At 49.8% G+C, this 19,207-nt stretch overlaps 1 protein-coding gene across 4 annotated transcripts in view; it reads right to left on the reverse strand.

Moving 5' to 3' along the window:
• The window catches only part of SHISA6 (shisa family member 6), a gene marked incomplete at its 3' end in the record, with an annotated part of 243,528 nt that overhangs the window by 153,450 nt on the left and 70,871 nt on the right, over positions 1 to 19,207 (reverse strand). The window lies entirely within an intron of this gene.

The following is a 19,207-nucleotide window of genomic DNA, read 5'->3' on the forward strand; positions in this document are numbered from 1 at the left end:
GGAGCCCGCTCAGCCATTCTATCCCGTGTGCACATCTGGAGTGAGGGGATATCACCACCTCTGGGTATGGGACTCAGGAGGTAAATGCACCCCAGTTCAGCATGGCAGGCCGGCCATTTCAGCCTCCTTCCCCATGTTCTCCGCAGGACTGAGTTCCTATTATCCACAGTTATCACCAGCTCATTAACCCCTGGATTTGCTTTCCTTGTTTACTTTCTCAATCCTCCACTCCTTGGGACGAACTACCCGCGTAAGCCCTTGTTTCAGGCTCCGCTTTCTGGGGGACCCAGGCTAAGTCACAGAGCCTTGTGAAGCTGGGATCAAAATGCCAAGTGCTCGGACCAATCATGTCAGTTTCCTGCCTCCTGAAGAGGACCAGCAAATCGATTGGGAAACTGAGCCTGGCTTGAGGCGGGGAGAGCTCCTCTCTCCCTCTTCCGGATGCTAATTCGGGATGACGCACTATTTTCAGTGACGATCCTAAATAAATTATTACTTTGTCTTCAAGCTAGAATCACAGACAAGATATAGGGGGAAATAGAGGAATCTGAATGAGAGTCAAGAGTTCCAGCTGTGTGAGTCTGGGCACGCTTTCCGCGAGCAGGCCGAAAGTCAGCCCCCGTGTGTTCTGTCCCTTGTTGCACACCCTTGTGGGTGTGGATACCTCATTCTCCTGGTCTGTAAAGTGAGAGGCTTGGATGGGAAGCCTCAAGGTCCCATCCAGCCCCAGCTGCCCCTGGTTCTGTTTCTGGAGAGATATGCAAATCACATAGCCTGAAAAACACATTGGAAATGGGGAAAGGTGTATCCTCAAAACCCACATCAGATAGGGGCTTGCTCTGCCCCCACCCCACCCCAACAGGCTGAACTTTCCAGAACCAGGACCTTGCCTGTGGTACTCACGGCCAGCACCTGTGGCCGACTCACGCGCAGAATAGCCCTTCTATAAGTATGTGTGCCGTAAAATGTGTCTCTTCCCATGAGAAAAAGATCATCTACAAAATTTCTAACAGAATCCAGGTCTGTCTTCTACTCTAGGAGGTGGGGGGATTGGCTGTTTCTTTTGGGGGGACCCCGTAACCTGTACTCACTAGTACAGAGATGTTACTGCTCTGCTGATGGGAAACGAGGTTTTGAAAAATCATCTGTGTCTTTGGGAGCATCCTTCTCCTCTGCCTTTGTCGTCAGGGACGATACCCTGGATGCTGACAGTCAACTCCAAGTCCTTCTTTCTCCCTGAACCTCTAATATTCCAGCCAGGCCTGGCCTTCACATCGACTGAGAGCTGCCCAGGTCTTGGACATCTTCATCCCTCCCTCCCCCCTCCCTCCCTCTGCCCTCTCCTCCCCCCAGGTCTAAGCATCCTCATGATGGATGGCTCCCCCTCCCCTCAGAGACAGCCCCTCCCAGAGGATTTTGGCTCTTCAGTGATTTAATATTTATATGGCTAAAGGCTGCAGCTCTGTGAATCCAGCTTTCTGGTAGACACCTCTGCCTTTCTGTGCCCTGGAGCGGCCGCAGTACTTCTGGAGGCTCTGGGGTTGGCAAGCAAAGAATAAAGCAGGGGGGCGGGGAGGGGAGCGTCTCCCCATCACCCCATCCCACTCCACTAGTGACATCAGCACGGAGGTCATTCAAGAGCTGGATGAAAATTAGCCAGAGAGACGGGACAGCCTGGGGATGCACAGTGGTCTCTTGAGAGGCTCTGGGGAAGATGGGAGGGGGCACAGCAGGTGGGCTGCAGGAGGCTCCCACCTCTGGGCTGCCCCCCAGCCCCTGCCCTTCCCCTGCTGCTCAGGTTGGCTCAGGACTCCCAGGGCTCTTCTCTATGGCTGGGCCAGGCAGCTGGGGGAGGCGGCAGAGCCCCTTGGGGTAGTGTCCACTGCCTGCCCCCCAGAAACACTGCACCTGGTGGAACGTGGGCTGCTGGCGGGGGGAGACTGTGGAAGTGACCTCAGCCACCCCTATGGCTTCAGGCCCAGCCAGGCTAATAGAACACAGTCCACTGGTTTGTCCTCAGGTATGAATCCCCAGTAACCTGCATCCGGTCCCACCGTTCTCACTTCCGGATGGGCAGGTTTGGGGTTCAGCATGCTGCTACCCTTGAATCCCCTTCCCTTTACTCTAGACTCAATAGGGACAGGGCGCCAATAATACCACCCCCAGAGGACGCATCCAGTTCATTTTGGAAGACTACCGCGTAATCAACAGCGACATCGCTAGTCTTCCCCGTGACAGTCTGCTGTAAGTGAGATCGCCAAGCGCACCTTATGGGCACTAGGACCACAAAATAGGGGAGAACAGAGCTTGACTGTTAGTGGGGCGCAGACTCTGGAGCCAGGCGGTTGGGGTTCAACGTGTAGCTCCACCTTGCGCAGGTTAATTAACTGCTCTGTGCCTCTGTTGTGTCATTTGTAAAATGGGCCTAATAAGAGCATCTTCTTTATAGGGTTGTTTTGAAAGACATATGAAGGCTACCAGTGTTTGCTGCCGCCACCACCACCATCATCATTGCTGTTACTGCAATAACACTGTAGAACGCTGGGGTCACGGGCCCTGAGACAAACTCAGCCCTCGGTCCCCCAAACACCGCCCCATCCCTGTTCCCAGTATCTGGGAGGGAGCGCATCTCAGCCAGAGGCCTGACCGACACGGCTGTCCTTCAGGAGGTGGGGCAGGATTCTTGCTGCCATTCACCAATTATCGTCCACAGGAGAGACTTCAGAGGACTCTTTTTTAAAAACTTATTTATTTATGGCTGCTTTTGGGTCTTCGTTGCTGCACGTGGGCTTTTCTCTGGTTGTGACGAGCAGGGGCTACTCTTCGTTGTAGTGTGCAGGCTTCTTATTGCGGTGGCTTCTCTTGTTGTGCAGCACGGGCTCTAGGCGCACAGGCTTCAGTAGCTGTGGCTCGCGGGCTCTAGAGCGCAGGCTCGGTAGCTGTGGCTCACGGGCTTAGCTGTTCCGCGGCACGTGGGATCTTCCCGGACCAGGGCTGGAACCCGTGTCCCCTGCATTGGCAGGCGGATTCTTAACCACTGCGCCACCAGGGAAGCCCCAGAGGACTCTTAGGGCAGCATCGTGCCTGGCTGAGAGCCAGCTCTGGACCAGCCCAGCTGACCAGCAGAGCTCCAGGGGCCACAGCCTTTATAACCCCCCCATTTTTTTCCTTTTTGCTCCCTGGGGACTAGCTGGGACAGATGGTCACTGCATGTCCACTATTCTAGTTGAGCACCCCCAAAACACTCTGTGATCCCAGCCTTGTAACAGGGGCCTTATGTAACGGGGGTGTCACCTCTTTGGAGTGGAGATGATGTTGGAGACTTCCTTTCTGTGCTGCACTGTCCACAAAGATGATCGCCAACGATTCCTCCCATTCCTATACCTGCAGTGTCGACTCCATCTAGAGGGAGCGTCTGCCTTCCCTCCCCCTGAATCTGAGCTGACCTTGTAAAATGCTTTGGCAACACTCTGAAGCAGAGGCAACGCTTTGCCGGCTCTGGGTCTAGGCCTTGAGTGGCTTGGAAGCTTCAGCTTTAGCCTTCTCAGAACTCTTTAGCCACCACGTAAGGAAGCCTGGCCTAGACCACTGATTGATGGGATCACAGAAGAGAGAAGCCCAGACTTGGGGGCCTAGATGAGCCCAACCCCCAACCGCCCCCCCAGCCGATGCAACCACAGGGGTGACCTCAGGCAAAAACCATCCAGTCAACCCTCAGAACTGCAAGAAATAATAACGTGTTGTTGTTTTAATTCACTAGGTCTTGGGATAGTTTGTTACGCAGCAATAGATAACTGATACACTTCACAAATCCCCAAACCACTGCCCATTCCCAGTCCATTTGTGCTCAAGCTTACATCCTCATGCCTACAGAGTCACTGAGAATTGACATGCTCTCAAGGTTTAAAATGATAAAGGGAACAATAGACACAGGCAGGCAAAGCACAGGTACCTGGTTTCATTACTTAATTAGCTTGACACAATTAGAATAGTAATTAGCTCCTACCAGGGTGTCCCTTTGTCTCTCTCCTGGGCCCTCTTTACGAGCAATTCTGGAACTTTCCTGACTTTTCTGGCATGTCCTTACCTTCTACCTGAGCTCCAATTCGAATGTCTTTCTCCGTTTCCTTAACTCGCAAAGAACTTTGAACCCAGGTCACAGGTCCATGGCTCTAAGTCAGAACTGCTCCCTCTCCATGGCCACCAAATACAAAGAGGGAAAATCTCCCCTGGGCTCCCGCTGGCCGAATCCTTGGGCCTCAGCCCACTTCCACCCGCACACTTAATCCCTGCAGCCACGCTCTCCGGCACTGCTGGGGAGAAGAGGGCTGGAACGGAATCCTCGCAGAAAATCTGTCTCACTGTGGCCTGTGCAGTCAGCGGCTGGGCTTCTTTATCTTATTGCGTGGTGAGCAGAATATAACTACATCAAACTGTGTAAACACTGAGAGGGCTGCTAATTTTCACACTTAGCCCCCCCAAAACTATTTTTTTAAATTACTATACACACAAATGAAACAATTTTTGTAGAAAAAATAGAAACCACAGACACCCCCCAAAAGGGGTGAATCGCTCATAATCCTGTTGAAATAACTCCAGTCAACATTTGGAGATGATTATTCCAGATCTTTTCACTCACACTGAAATAATTATAGTGAAAACAATTTGATCATGGTGAGTATACTAATTCTTGATCTGCTCACTTCATTCAATATATTCTGAACAGACCTTCATGTCAACACATACACACTGGCAACATAGTTAATGGGATGGGGGGCAATTTAGTGCCTCATTACTTTCTACTGTCTGGATGGACCACACACAACCGGGTGCCTGTTGGTTTGTTTGTTTTAGTGAATCCCCTATTGCTGGGTATCCATATTGCCCCTATTTTAAACATTCTTGTTGGTAATACACAAGGATGATTGTAGTTTTATGCACGTCATTCAATTAATTCACTAAGCCCTGTCATTGTACACTTAGGTTATGCCCAGTTTTTCAATAATTTAAACAGCACAACATCTTTTTCATGTATCTCTGCAGTTTCCACAGTCATCTGTAAGGGAACAAGGCTGGCGCTGTTTGCTAAAATTCAACGTCACCTTGAACCACAAATCACAGAACAGCCAATTAAAAGACTGATAAACCTCTCGTTAAAAGCCTTCTGGGCGGTTGTACAGTAGAAACTAACACAACGTTGTAAAACAACTATAATCCAACAAAAAAAAATTTCACATCTCCTAATGTCGAAAGAATAAAACTCATCAGAGCTTAAAAAGAAAAACAAACAAAGCCTTCTGGGATGAAGGGGACTTGCTGAGCGGCTGTGGCTCTAGGATACGGGGTCTAGGTTGCTTTTCCACGAGTAGCTGCTTCCTGGCCCATCACTCCGGGGCAAGAGGCCCAAACGATTATGGAGCTGGGAGGAGGGGGGAGATGGTGGCGCCCCAGCGTCCTCAACAGCGGAGGGATGCCATGCCCCTACCTAGTCTGCGTACAGCTGCTGAGGACCATGTCTTCGTGTGCTCCACCCACTGCCAAAGCCCTTACCCAAGGCAGATGCTGAGTCCAGAAACACCTCCCTCAACCATGAAACTCTCTACCTCGTTCCTACCTGCACCCTGGTGCCAGGTCTCAATCACCTCTTCCTGGGTCATTGCAATGGTCCCCGATGGACACCTGTACTCTCACCACTTATCTTCCAAGGCTCCCTAAAGCTCAGACCTTGCTACTCCCCTGCTCAATCCATGGTCATGAGTAAAAGCACTTTCTGTACTGGGCACTGTTGGATGCATGAATGAAGAAAGAAACAGCGAACCAACGATTACTATAGGTCAGCTAGTTCACCAGGGGCTCAGGGAACAAAGGTGAAGCAGTGATGGCTCCTCCTCCCCCAGGAAGCCACGTATAAGACAGGCAAGCAGGGAATTCCCTGGTAGGTCCAGTGGTCAGGACTCTGCGCTTTCACTGACGAGGGCCCCGGGTTCAATCCCTGGTCAGGAACTAAGATCCCACAGGCCGTGCAGTGTGGCCAAAAAAAAAAAAGAAAAGAAAAAAGACGGGCAGAGCAGCAGTAGGACAGCAGTGGGACACAGCTGTCCAAGAGCCAGGTAGGAATGCCACGAGAAGGCGTTCAGAGGCATCTCCCTGCACCTGGCCAAGCAGAGCCAACCTGAAGCCCAGAATCCATGAGCTGATTCTCAAAGGAGAAGGGAGAGTCTGTCGGAAGGACAAAGCAGGCGCCCGCCTTCCTGTGCCTGGATGGAAAAGCCGCATTTCCCAGGAAGAACTGGCTTCTTTTCGCCCATGCGATTCACCCACCCCACCGCATGTCCAGGCCCCTGATGGACAGATCTCGGAGTTGTCAGCCTCCCACGTCAAATGTGCCAGGTGTCTGCCTGCCTTACTGCCTCAGGGTTTTGCCCAGTTACGTTCAAACGCAACCCAGAAGTGCCGGGAACTAACGCAGCAGGTGCTGGGAACAGGTGGCCAAACGGTAGCCCCTCCCTGCACCTCCCAGGGCAGCAGTCTGGGGGCGCGTGGTGCCCCGGGGGGCTGGATTCCAGTTTCCCACAGGATAACCCGCTCACTCCCACATCCTGTGCCAGCGGCACTGTGCCCACTCCTCGCTCCTGCCCCCTGGACCCCCTCCCAAACAGAGGACCTTTGGCCAAGTTCTGGCTTCAGACTCTGCTTTGGGGAACACCTAAACTAAGACACACTCTAATCCTCTCTGCGATTTGGGGGGTCCTAAAGAAGATCTGGGGCTCAGTCTTAGATGGAGGGATCCACGGAGGAAAGGCAAGGCGAGTCCACATGAGCTTCAAGTCTGGCTCATCCTCGTCTGACGCCATACTCCTCCCACCTCGCCTCACACAGGCTCCCTTGAACTTGAGGAATCCTAGTGTGTTCTTAACACCTCTGCACTGCCTGCCCTGGAGGAAGTTCGCAGACGCTGGAGCAGCTCCCACATGGGTCTGTTTAATGACTTTCTGGAAGGAACCAGAGGTGACACGATCACTGCAGAGTGTCACAGTGTGGCAGCTCTGAATCCCTGCGCCCTGGGCGACTGGAGAAGACGACGACAGATGGTACCTGTCAGGCCTTTAATTGCAGGATGTTCCTCGGAGATGGTCGGGCAAAGGCTTGCTCGTGGCTTGGCTCCTGTCTCATCCCCGACAGAATGGAGGGTGGGGGGAGCTTCTCGCATCCCCTCCTCATTGGCCTCCTCAAGCCCCGGCTGTGGGACGTGGAAAAGCTTCGTCACGGGGTCAGGGTGAGCATGGACATCCCAGGGTGACAGCTGCAGGACATGAGCTCAATATTGGGGTCCCTCGGGGGTCCACCCTCTCCTCTCCCTCTCCTCAATATTGGGGTCCCTCGGGGGTCCACCCTCTCCTCTCCCTCTCCCCTCCGACGGCTTTCTTCGCTGCCCCTTTAGTTCTCAATATGCCTCCCCTCCCCATGCCCACATAAGGCTATTTAGGCAAAACAGGTATGTAAGGACCACAGCCATAGAACAGAGGAACGCACAGAGTTAGCTGTCACTGCATAACGCTCCACGGGTTTACAGGGTACCACACGCAGGGCTCATTTGGACCTCCAAGTGATGCTGTGTCATAAACACTATTGTGACCCCCATTCTACAAATGCAGAATAGGAAGCTCAGAGAGGTTCCCTGACTTACTCAAAGTCGCCCGGCCAATGCTGGGTGGCTGGAAAGGAACCGAGTCTGCCCTCTTTCCTCTGTGCTCATTGGAACCTCAGGCACCTGATAACTTCTGGGGGAAATCCCATTTTCCTTGGGCAGGAAGTTCGTTGAGACTCTCTGCCTCAAGAACTTTTCTACAGAGCCGGCTCAGGGAGACGAGGGAAGAAGGAACCATGCACTGGGTGTCCCTGCAGCCTCACCCCTCACTGGCCTTCGCTGGCCCCGCTGCACCAGGTCCACTGCTCCGCTGCCCACGGGCCCCTGCCGTCAAGCACAGAGAAGGAGCTTTCCACGTCTCTCCTCTTCTGTTCCCTTGTTCACCCAACACCTGTCTGTCACTGTCCCCCCGTGGCTGCACTTCCTGAGGCTCTGGAGTACAGTCCCCAGGGAGAAGCAAGCATCCAGACACCTGCCACCTGCCAGCAGGACGGGTATTCCGCCTGGACCAGCCTGCAAGGCCAGCGGAGGACGGGGCTCTGTGATGGAGGGGAAAGTCCTGCACTCGCACCTGCATCCCCTGGTTCCAGGACTGTCACTGTTTCCGAGAAGCACGGACCACGCTCTCTCTGCAGCCTGAGGGAAGATCCTGAAGAGGCACCTGGCAGCACCCACAAGAGGTTTAAACATCCTCCAGCAAGTCCTGCCCGGGCCAGGGTTCCACCCGCTCTGGCTCAGAGCACCGGGGGCCGAAATGATGCTGTTGGAGCTGAGGGCTGGGCTTTCGGGAAGCCTCTTAAGGCTCCTGGGCAAGGGATGGTGGCACCGTGCAGCTCTCCCCTCCCCGCCCTCGGACAGGCCCCCTCACGCCTGCAGGGAGAACCAGTCCTGGCCAGGACTCCAGCTCGGCTCCGATATCAAACCTAGACCTACACGTCCCGTGCTGTGCTGGGGGACAGAGGGGGCCAGCTGTGTGGTGGTCACCAGGATCCTCTTGGGGACGCTGCTCCTCACGTGGCTGTGCTCAGGGGGGATGGCCACCCTGTGCGTCTGATGCAGACAATGGCTTTCAGGCTCCGGGGAGTGGTTCTCATGTGCTCTCAATGAGCTGTTTTTACTCACAACACTTCTACCACCGAATGCGTGGGTTTTCACACCAAGCAGTTCTCCCGTTCTCTGGGGACGACACCAGCTGGGTGCCCTCAGTTCAATTCAACAATGACGCTATCCACCTGGAGTCAGTGTCAGATTGCACAAGTTAAGGGCCGCCCCCACTGCAGACTCCAATGGCAAGTCCCACTCCTGGGCCACCCCTACTTCTGACGAACCGGCTATAAACCCAGGGTTCCCATGATCCCCTTCTCAGTTTGATAATTTGCTAGAACAGCTCACAGAACTCAGGAACATCCTTTAGCTGTTGTCACCAGTTCATTATAAAGGATGCAACTCAGGGACAGCCGGATGGAAGACATCTACAGGTCGAGGGAAGGGAGGGCAGAGATGCACAGAGCTTCCGTGACCCCTCCGGACGCACACCCTCAAAGCACATCAGAGGGTTCACCAACCCAGAAGCTCTCTGAACCCCATTGTTTAGGGGTTTTGTGGAGCTCTCATCACATAGGAACGAAGGATGAAATCACTGGCCACTGGTGACTGAACTCAATCCCCTGCCCTTCTCCCTTCTCTGGAGGGCAGGGCAGGGGGTGTGAGAATAGCAAAAGTTCCAAGCTTCTAGTCGTGGCTTGGTCTTTTCGGTGACCAGTGCCCATCCTAAGCTATCTAGGGTCCCACCAAGAGTCTCTCCATTAAAATAAAAGATGTTCCTATCATCCCTCACCCTTAGGAAATCACAAAAGTTTTAGGAGCTCTGCTTCAGGAACTGGGGAAAGACCAAATACACAGTTCTTATCAGGCCACTCTCTTCAACCCTTTGGCTGTCACGGGTCCCCTCTTCATGTGGACCAGAGGAACCCACCCATCCTTGAGCATCACGGGACAGGGCATAAATATTCCCTATAATGCAAGACCTGTCCAAGTCCTGAAGCAACACCAGGAGGGAGCCATGACTCATGGGTCCCCATCACACCAAGAAGCAAGCCACCCACCGGCAGCCGCTGCACACAGGCCTCCCTCTGAAGTTCATCAGAAGGTTCCTGCTCTCACCACCTCATTACAAAGACGGCTCCTGGGCACTGTGCTGGCAATACAGGCGTCCACCATCACCCGGGAGGCAATGACACCAAAACACTCCTGCAGGCTTCAGGGCCGTGATTTTTCTAAAGCAACAGAAGTGCCGTAACCACTGGTCCTATACTGTCACAAAGCGCTGCATGGACATGAGTCATCCGCTTTGGTTTAAAGCGCTCTAAACCTGGAGGAGGTGGATCCCAGGGGAATTCCATGGAGCCTGGTCTGCAGGAAAGGGGAAAATGGCAAAGGCAATGGAGAGCGAACGTGAAACGTGAGCTGGACAAGGGAGACAGGCCTGGGCTCACCCCCTTCCATCAAACATGGCCTGTGTCCACCCTGCATCACGGGAGGCGGGAAGGGCCAGAGCTGGGTCTCGTTTACAAATGACAAGGAACAAAGGAGCTTTTTCAAAAGTTTCTGGGGTCCACGGAGCTGAGCCAAGCTGTGATCACAGTGCACGTTTATTCCTAAGGGTCTAGATAAAGAATTCATCATCTTACCCAGAGGGATGGACAAAAAGCAAGCTGTCCCCAGTCTACGGTGCCCAGAGTGGCAAAGAGCTGGTGGAAAACCAGAGAAAGCCCACAGATGACTCATCCAGCTAGAGGAAGGTAACCACGTTATTATCTTTCCATTTTTTCTTTCAACCCTGGCGCTTGTGTCTATTGGTGTCAATGAGACCGGTAACATTTTAATTAGGATGCTCGCCTGAAAGAGAAGCAGTGGGGGGAGGGCTGTGGTGTTTGGATACTTGAATCCATAACTCCTGCGGCTGTAAATGCATACAGTTAATCAAGGAGAGGGTGTGTGCATGGGGGGTGGGAGGGGAAGGAGGGAGGAAGGGAGGCGAATGAGATGGAGGGGAGCTCAGGCACAAAGAGAAGAAAGGAAGGGACTGAGGTCGCCTGGCCGCGCGTGTGTCTGTGAATGAAAGAGACACAGAAAGGGAGAAGCTGCTACTGAAGGCTTGTGTTTGTGTGCAGAGCCCAGAGGGTCAGAGGGAGGAGGGAGAGAGATGACCATGAGACTGGAGGTTGGTGTGTGAGACAGCTGGACGGAGAGGAAGACGGAAATAAGGAAGTGACCGAAGTCTGTGTGTGTGTGTGTGTGTGTGTGTGTGTGTGTGTGTGTTTAAGAGAGAGAGAATGAACTGTGTGTATATGAGCTGTGTAAGAAAAATACAGATGCAGGAAGAAAAGAAATAAAGAAAGCTTGTACGTGAAGCAGAGAGCAGGCTGGTGTGTTGCGTTTAAGTGTGAGTTCACGTATGGCTGTGTGCTTCGGCCCATGCGTTTGGTTTAATGCATGCTGTCTTTTCTATTTTAAGTGTATATTGTTTGTTTTCATTTAAAAAGTAATACAGAGTCATTAGAGATAGGAATATATATATAACACTAAAAGCAGGAAAAAAAATCACCCAGAACAAAAGACGCAGCCTTTGCATTTTTTTCTCAAGTGCAGTTGTAAACCCTATTTAATTGGACTTCTGAAGTCAGTGGTGAAATTCACCTGAAATAACTTACATTAAGCGCTTTGCAAAGGGCCCAGCTGAGAATAAGCATGCAGTAAATGCTGTGCTTAGTTTATGTTGTCTTTTTTGGCCTGTGCTTTCCTGAGGAGGAAGCTTTTCTCAAGGAATTTCTGATGTGCCTTGACAGAGCTGACCAAATCAAGTAGGGTAATAATAAATGAGGAGATCCCTGCCTCTGAAGCTTCATCCAGATGACACTGGGACTGGGTGACAGTCCCTGTGAGTGGCTCATTCAGCCCAGCTGAGGGGTCCCGCGCAGGGGCTACCCCTCCGGACCTCTGGATGGGGACCCATCACCTCCACTGCAAGGACTGCCAGCCTGTGTTCCTAACTTCCGTGATCTCTTGGTTGGCTAGAACTTCACATCTATTATTTCCCAAGATCATGCACATGCAAGAACGACTTCACTTGTCTCTGGAGGTGAAAGATGTTTTGTCCGGGTGTAAAGTTCCCGGCTCACAAAATCACAACCATGGGACACTTCTCTTTTGTCTTCTGGCCTTTGATATCAGACAAAAGGCAAAGGCCAGCCTGAGTTTTATTACTTTGGATATACAATCATTTTAACATCACCTCAAATAACTGATGCTTCCTGAATTTTTTAACCTTGTTGGTATACTCCAGTCATCTGGCAAGGTGCTCTAGGCACAGGTCTTTCCCTTTGACGTTTGCCTGTAATGAGTATTCTTTTAACAAGGACTCCAGGGGAGCTCTGGGAAAGTGATCTGTTCATATCCTTGATTCTCAAGCCTCTAAGATTGTTGTGGAATTTCTTTAAGAACAGCTCGAATTGTAGCCACCCTTCTGTCTTTTCGATCTCTGATCTCTCATTCTCCCTCTCTTGTCTCTAGCATGATCCTCAGAATATGTGGAAATATTCTCAATTTACCATCCTCATGACTAACTAGATTCTTCTGGATGTAGGTTTTACTTCTACTTGCTCCGGCATCATCTAGCACAGGTGGAATGGGTGTGAGTTTTCATCTGCCTAGAACCCCTAACTTTAGGGAACCATGTCAGCCTCTTTCCATGGCAACTCCCCATCACCCTGGCGGCTCAGACGGTGGTCCCTCCTCCCCTGAGTCGCAACTGCACGATCAGTCTGATCAATCAGAGGACCCCCAGCCCCCTGAAGTTGGTTTAGATATGGGCCAAACCAAGACAGGTCAACCGGGATTTTAACCAGAACCTGGGAACATTTGCTGGAAAGATAAGGAAAGGACTCACTTTCCTCTGGGTACAAAGCTGTAAGGATTATGCAAGTTGGGGGTTTGGGGGGCCATTTTCCCCTGATATGGCAACAGCTTGCCCAAGAATGAAGTCAAGAAAATTGGGGGGGGGGTGCGGAACTGAGAACTGAAAACATCATTCCACCACCTTGATCCAGGTGTGCCTGACTCATTACACACGAGGAGCCAATACATTCCTATTTTAGGTTGGTTTTTCCTACCCGACAACCACTAAGAGTCCAGACCAGAGCAGCTGATTCTGCTGGACTGTGATGGGATTTTCTCCTGCACCCACTGACTGGTTCTCAAAGACTTCCTTAATGAAAACAGTATAAAAAAAAAGTTGTAACAACCAGCGTATTTGTTCCCAAGGCTCTTCCTAACTCCACGCTTATCTAAAACTATTTCCTCATGGACATCACAGATTCTAAGATGTACTGTGCCATCACCCATGTCTTTGCCCCCTTCCCTGTTTTCTAGAGTCTGCACGGAAGAGTCAGGAAGGGAAGGGCCAAAGACTTGTCACTTGGAGAGAAGATGGATGCCCAGTTTGTCTGGAAGCTATGATTGCTCAATCAGTGGGCAGCCACTGAAATAACAGTGAATGCTAATCCTGCATACATTCATTCTGCACATTGGATGCCAAGTTACATTTTTAATCCCGTTCCAACAACTTTGTAATTAGTGGAAATTCCTCCAAGATTCTGACAGCAGGTTGACTCACAGCTGAGTCCACAGCAGGTGGACTCACCCAGCCGTCCACGCGTGGTCGTACTTCCTTGTGTCTTCATAGGCCTCTTGATGGAAAGTTGGAAGAGGCTACACCAGGAGCCATTCACCAGACAGCATTTCAAGCTGGAAGCCCTGCCATCTTTTCTTTATTCCCTCTTTGAAGACAGTCAACAGCCATTTTAAAGCACACGCGGGTGATAATAACTTAGAGGACTAGGAGGGGCAAATGTGCCGAGAGATGTCTTGAACATCTTCGGCACACGCGTTACAAGAGCACTGTTTTATGTACTGTTATGACCATTATTATTAGCAGTGGAATCACATTTCAGCATCAGGACCTTTTTTTTTTAATTTTTTTTTTTTTAAAGAAGATGGGGGTAGGAGTTTATTAATTAATTTATTTATTTTTGGCTGTGTTGGGTCTTCGTTTCTGTGCGAGGGCTTTCTCTAGTTGCGGCGAGCGGGGGCCACCCTTCATCGCGGTGCGCGGGCCTCTCACTATCGCGGCCTCTCGTTGCGGAGCACACGCTCCAGACGCGCAGGCTCAGTAGTTGTGGCTCACGGGCCTAGTTGTTCCATGGCATGTGGGATCCTCCCAGACCTGGGCTCAAACCTGTGTCCTCTGCATTAGCAGGCAGATTCTCAACCACTGCGCCACCAGGGAAGCCCACAGAATCAGGACCTTTACGTTCACTGCTCTCTCCGCCAGGAACCCTGGGTCCCACATGGCCTCAGGCGTACTCCGCCATTCCGTTCAGCTCTTTATTGAAAATGTCACCTCCTTCGGGATGGCAATCCAATGAGACCCCCTCTCCATCACTCTCCATCACCCCTTCCCCTGCTCCATGTAATTCTGCTCCATCGTATTTATCTCCACCGGACTTAATGCATGCATACCTCGGAGATGCTGTGGGCTCACTTCCAGACCACCACAATAAAGCAAATATCGCAATAAAGCGAGTCACATGAATTTTTTGGTTTCCCAGTGCATATAAAAGTTATGTTTACACTATTCTGCAGCCCATTAAGTGTGCAGTAGCATTATGTCTAAAAAAAACAATGTACATACCTCAATTTAAAAATACTTTATTGCTGGGGCTTCCCTGGTGGCGCAGTGGTTGAGAGTCCGCCTGCCGATGCAGGGGACACGGGTTCGTGCCCCGGTCCGGGAAGATCCCACATGCTGCGGAGCGGCTGGGCCCGTGAGCCATGGCCGCTGAGCCTGTGCGTCTGGAGCCTGTGCTCCGCGACGGGAGAGGCCACAACAGTGAGAGGCCCACGTACCGCAAAAAAAAAAAAAACAAAAAAACCTTTATCGCTAAAGATGCTGACCATCATCGGAGTCTTCAGCGAGTCAATCTTTTTGCAAGAGTAACATCAAAGATCACCAATCACAGATCACCCTAGTACCTATAATAATAACGAAAACATCTGAAACATGGCGAGAATTACCAAAATGTGACACAGAAACACGAAGTGAGCAAATGCCATTGGAAAAATGGTGTTGATGGACTCACTTGATGGAGGGTTGCCACAAATCTTTAATTTGTAAAAAATAAAAAAAAAATGCAATATCTGTGAAATGCAGTAAGGCGAGATACGCCTTATTTATTTATTTATTTCTGTACTGTCTGTGTCTCTCCATGAGAGAAAGACTATTTTATGACTTGTACTTTTGGTTGAATTTTTGGTTAAATTACTCTTGTTGACTGTTTTATACATTACAAAACACACAACTTATTTATTGTTACCTAAGTACCAGCTACTGTTCTAGCACTTTACATGTATTAACTCAATCCTCAAGAAAATCTTGTAAGATGGGTACCACGATCCCTCCCATTTTCAGATGGAGAAACCAAGGCACAGAAAGGTTCACGAAACTGCCTGAGGTTATGCAACCGGTAAATGTCAGAGCAGGGCTTCGAACCCTTACAACTGTGGCTCCAGAGCTGTGCTCTGAATTGCCTCACCCCATGCAAAATGATCCTCTAGGGTCTATTACTATTATCTATCATTGTCACTCTTTACCGATGGTGAGACCCGAGCCCACAGAGGTGAGGGCACCGCCCTCAGGTCGTGCCGTGGAGAATCTGCGCTCCCCACAGGCCGCCCGGAACCCAATTTCCAGACCAACCTGCTGTACTTTATGTACTTCATTTGCTGCCCGCATCAACCCCTTGACACAGTTTCCATCATCTCCACTTGATAGATGAAGAAATTGAGGCTTAGAGCACTTAGAAGACTGTGTCAAGGTTGCAGAACTAGTAATTGACAAAGTAATTTTAAAATAAACTATAAGTCGCACCAAGAAGAGTGAAAGAGCCTTTCATTTATTAAAAAAGATGTTTTTAGGACTTCCCTGGCGGTCCAGTGGTTAGGACTCCGCGCTTCCACTGCAGGGGGCGCGGATTCGATCCCGGGTTGGGGAACTAAGATCCCGCGTGCCGCGAGGTGCGGCCAAAAAAAAATTTTTTTTTAATTATTAAAAAAAGATGCTTTTAAGTGTATTAAAACATACGTGTGTGCATGTGTGATGCTTCTAGAGGAAGTCTGGATTGAAGAGCTTCAACATTCGTCTTTTCTCACATGCTGCTATCTCTTTACTTTAGCATCACTGTATTTATATTGGATTTACTGCTGCCACGGTGGACACATTTCACCAGTAAGGTAGACAGAGCTTCTCTCTCCTACCCTTGGAGTCCTGGAGCCTCTCGAAGCTAGAGCACTGGGGCATAACCACCCTCTCCTTTCTCTGATGGGGAAACTGATCCTCAGGGCAGGGAAATGACCGGCCCAAGGTCATCAGTTAGTGAGCAGTAGAAACCCTTACTGTTAACTAGAGGTAACGTACAGTCACAGACTCTCGGAGCAGGAAAGACCCATAGAGATTATCTAAGCCAACCCTCTCACTGTGCCACTGAAAAAGTTAGGCTCTCAGAGGAAATAATATTTCCAGGTTTAGCGACTCAAATCAATGTCTCTTGACATCAAGCTTATCCTTTTTCCCCCAACATGGTACACTTTCCTATAATTATTTTTGCTTCTCCAGACTACAAAACATAAAAGTAGATGGGAAAGATTTATTGTCATTTCACTTCCTAATTCTGTCTTGTTTTAAGACAGTCAAAACACCTCTTTCCCTTATTGTTTGGGACAAGGTTCCTCTAACAAGAATGGGCTCGATTCCCTTTGGTGTTGTAAAGCTCGCTCCCACCTAAAGAGCCTGTCTTTTGTCAGTGCCCCGGAATTAGGGGCTGGAATTCCAGATGGAGCCGGACAAGGAGATGACCATTTCTGGGTCACCCAGCTGCCCAATGCCCTCGGGTGGCAGCAGCAGCGGGAGGGTAACCTAGTTTGCTTAGGAAATATTGCAGCTGTCCCAGTTTATCTGATGCAGTCCTAGAAAAGTATTGCCGTTGTCCTGTTTCTACAGCTCGTGCAGTTAAACCTGGCAAAGCCCCGCTGCCCCTTCAGCCTGATCAGCTGAAACACAAGAGTCCAGAGCCCCAGACTCCACATTCCAGCCTGTCTTGATATGCCCGTAAGTCTTCTATTCAGCGCTGGGGTGATCCTAGCTTGGATCCAGGGTATCCTGACATGTCAAGGTTGCCATCTGATAATGATGGCACGTTTCTCAGAAATATTTTCAGGGACCTTCGGACCCTATTGGGTTTGGAGCTGGAGAGCCAGTAGCTAGGACTTCGGGGCTTATGCCTGCGTTGGTCAGTCTATTTGGCTGTGTGGAGCAAAACTGGTGGTAAACGGGGAGGTTTGGGGCGGAACCAGGGGAGTGGGCTACAGCACGTGGGATCAGGGAGATGGGAGACTGGAGTTCCTATTCTGGCCAGGCTACTACTAGTTGGCCGCGGCACTTCGGGTAACTCCCATCACCTCTCTGAGTTTCAGCTTTCTCATCTGTAAACTTCCTCATTTGTAAGGAGTCTCTTGCCTCTACTCCCCCCCCACCCCGCCCCGCCACCCACGGGCATTTATGGATTTCAAGTAAAAAGACCTCTACCCACCAGAAAGCTGGACACCTAATTTCCTGGGAGCTCCGTGAGGGCAGAGCTTCTTCGGTTTGTTTTCACTCACTGCATCCCCTGCGCCCAGCACAGGTGGCGCTCAAGCATGGTTACTGGATGAACAAATTAACGTGAGTTCTTTCATTTGCTTTTTATGCCAAAGACAGCTCAGATGATTTTCCTTCTAAGTGCTGTGTTCCAGGGGAAAGGAAGGGTGTCAGAGACAGAAAAGGAATTCTGGAAGTGGACTGGAAAGTCTTCCTTTGTATACAGGCATCAGACTCAACAGCCTACGTGTGCCAGTCTGACACACTTACACAAATCTTAGAGAAGATGAAAAACCCAGCACCAAAGCTGAGAAGAGCTACAGATGGGCAGGGGAAGATTTCCAAGAGATCTGGGGCCAGAAACTTAGAAATACGGGTCTCTGGGGTTGTCATTTCTGGGAAATAGGAGTGCAGCTACTTCTGGGTATACACCTGGAAGTGTCAAGGGCACCCCTCAGTTGTCTTACTTGCAATAGCCTTCTTTCTCTATTTGATGTTCTGAGATCTAGATTTCAGGCAGTGACAAAAGAGAAATGAAAAATGGGTGCATTGTATAGTATGTAAATTATAGCTCAGTAAAGCTGTTTAGAAACGTTAGGTGAAGCCCAGGTAAAGCCAGGACTGCATCAGGGAACTCAATCCATGCTGAAGCCCCTGCAGCATAAGGGAAGGAAAGGAAAGATCTAAGGAGAGAGATGTTTGGTGTCTGCAGCACATGACATGCTGGATGGGGGAGAGCAAAGACTACAAGTTCAAGTCCCAGCTCGGCCGCTAATGAGTACAATGACCTTGAGAATCCTTTCTAAAGTCTCAGGTTCCTCATTAGTAAAATAAAGGTGGTTGGATGTGATGAGTGCCAGTTTTCTATTATTCTTTGGCTTGGGAATTATTTTAAGACAGGCTAATGAAGTTTAGATAAAATTAGAATTGCGTGAGTTTTAAAGAACTCACCCTGTTCTCAGTGACAGATTAAGGAACAGATTGGAATTCTAAGCTCCTTTGTGAACCTTCTTGATAAAGGACTTGTGAAACACTCGCTCCTGTAGGCACAGGGTCGGAAGACTGGTTAACCTGACCTGAAAATGTTTTTTCAAAAACGATAATATCGGTGAGTCATTTCTCTCTTCTGGTCTAACTCTTTCTCCCTCAAACCTTCAAATGTTCTGAAAATCTAAAGATCAACCTCAACTTTAGTCTCTAAAATAAGCATCCTACTGACACCACCCTGCCCAATTTGCCTTTTAAAAAATGAATGTAATTCCACATTTTTATTAAGAGGCTGAAAATCTTTAGGCAAGATACTTGATGAAACCCATCATTTTACACTTGAATCAGTCCATTTATAAATACAGTAAATTCTCCCCAAGTGGATCATATATACAAGACTAGTATCTCCAAGAAGAGAATGACTTATTGCAAATTAATTAATAAAAGTTGGGTTTTCAATTCTAGTAAAACTAAAAAGGAACTGTATTCCAGTATCTTAAGTCCTGAGCTCCAGTTCTGATATGGCTTGTACTAGACTGCCTTATAATTCTGGGCAAAAATAGAAGAAAAGAAAATAAACCCAACTATTTGAAGGTACCAGAGAAAGATGAAAGGCAGGCAGAAATCAAAGGCGATTTGACATTTGGAAGAAGAAAATCATGTCTGGTGAGATGTATGTTTATACTGCTTTTGTCCTGCTGGAACTTCCCAGCCCATGTGGCAGAAAACACGTATAATTCAAGCAGGAAGCCAGTGTATCACTGGCCTGAGTCAGAGGACAGAGTTTGGGACTCCCAGAGATGCTGGAAATTAAAGGGGGG

Source organism: Stenella coeruleoalba, assembly GCF_951394435.1.
Source record: "Stenella coeruleoalba genome assembly, chromosome: 19".
In the NCBI taxonomy this organism is placed as follows: Eukaryota; Metazoa; Chordata; class Mammalia; order Artiodactyla; family Delphinidae; genus Stenella; species Stenella coeruleoalba.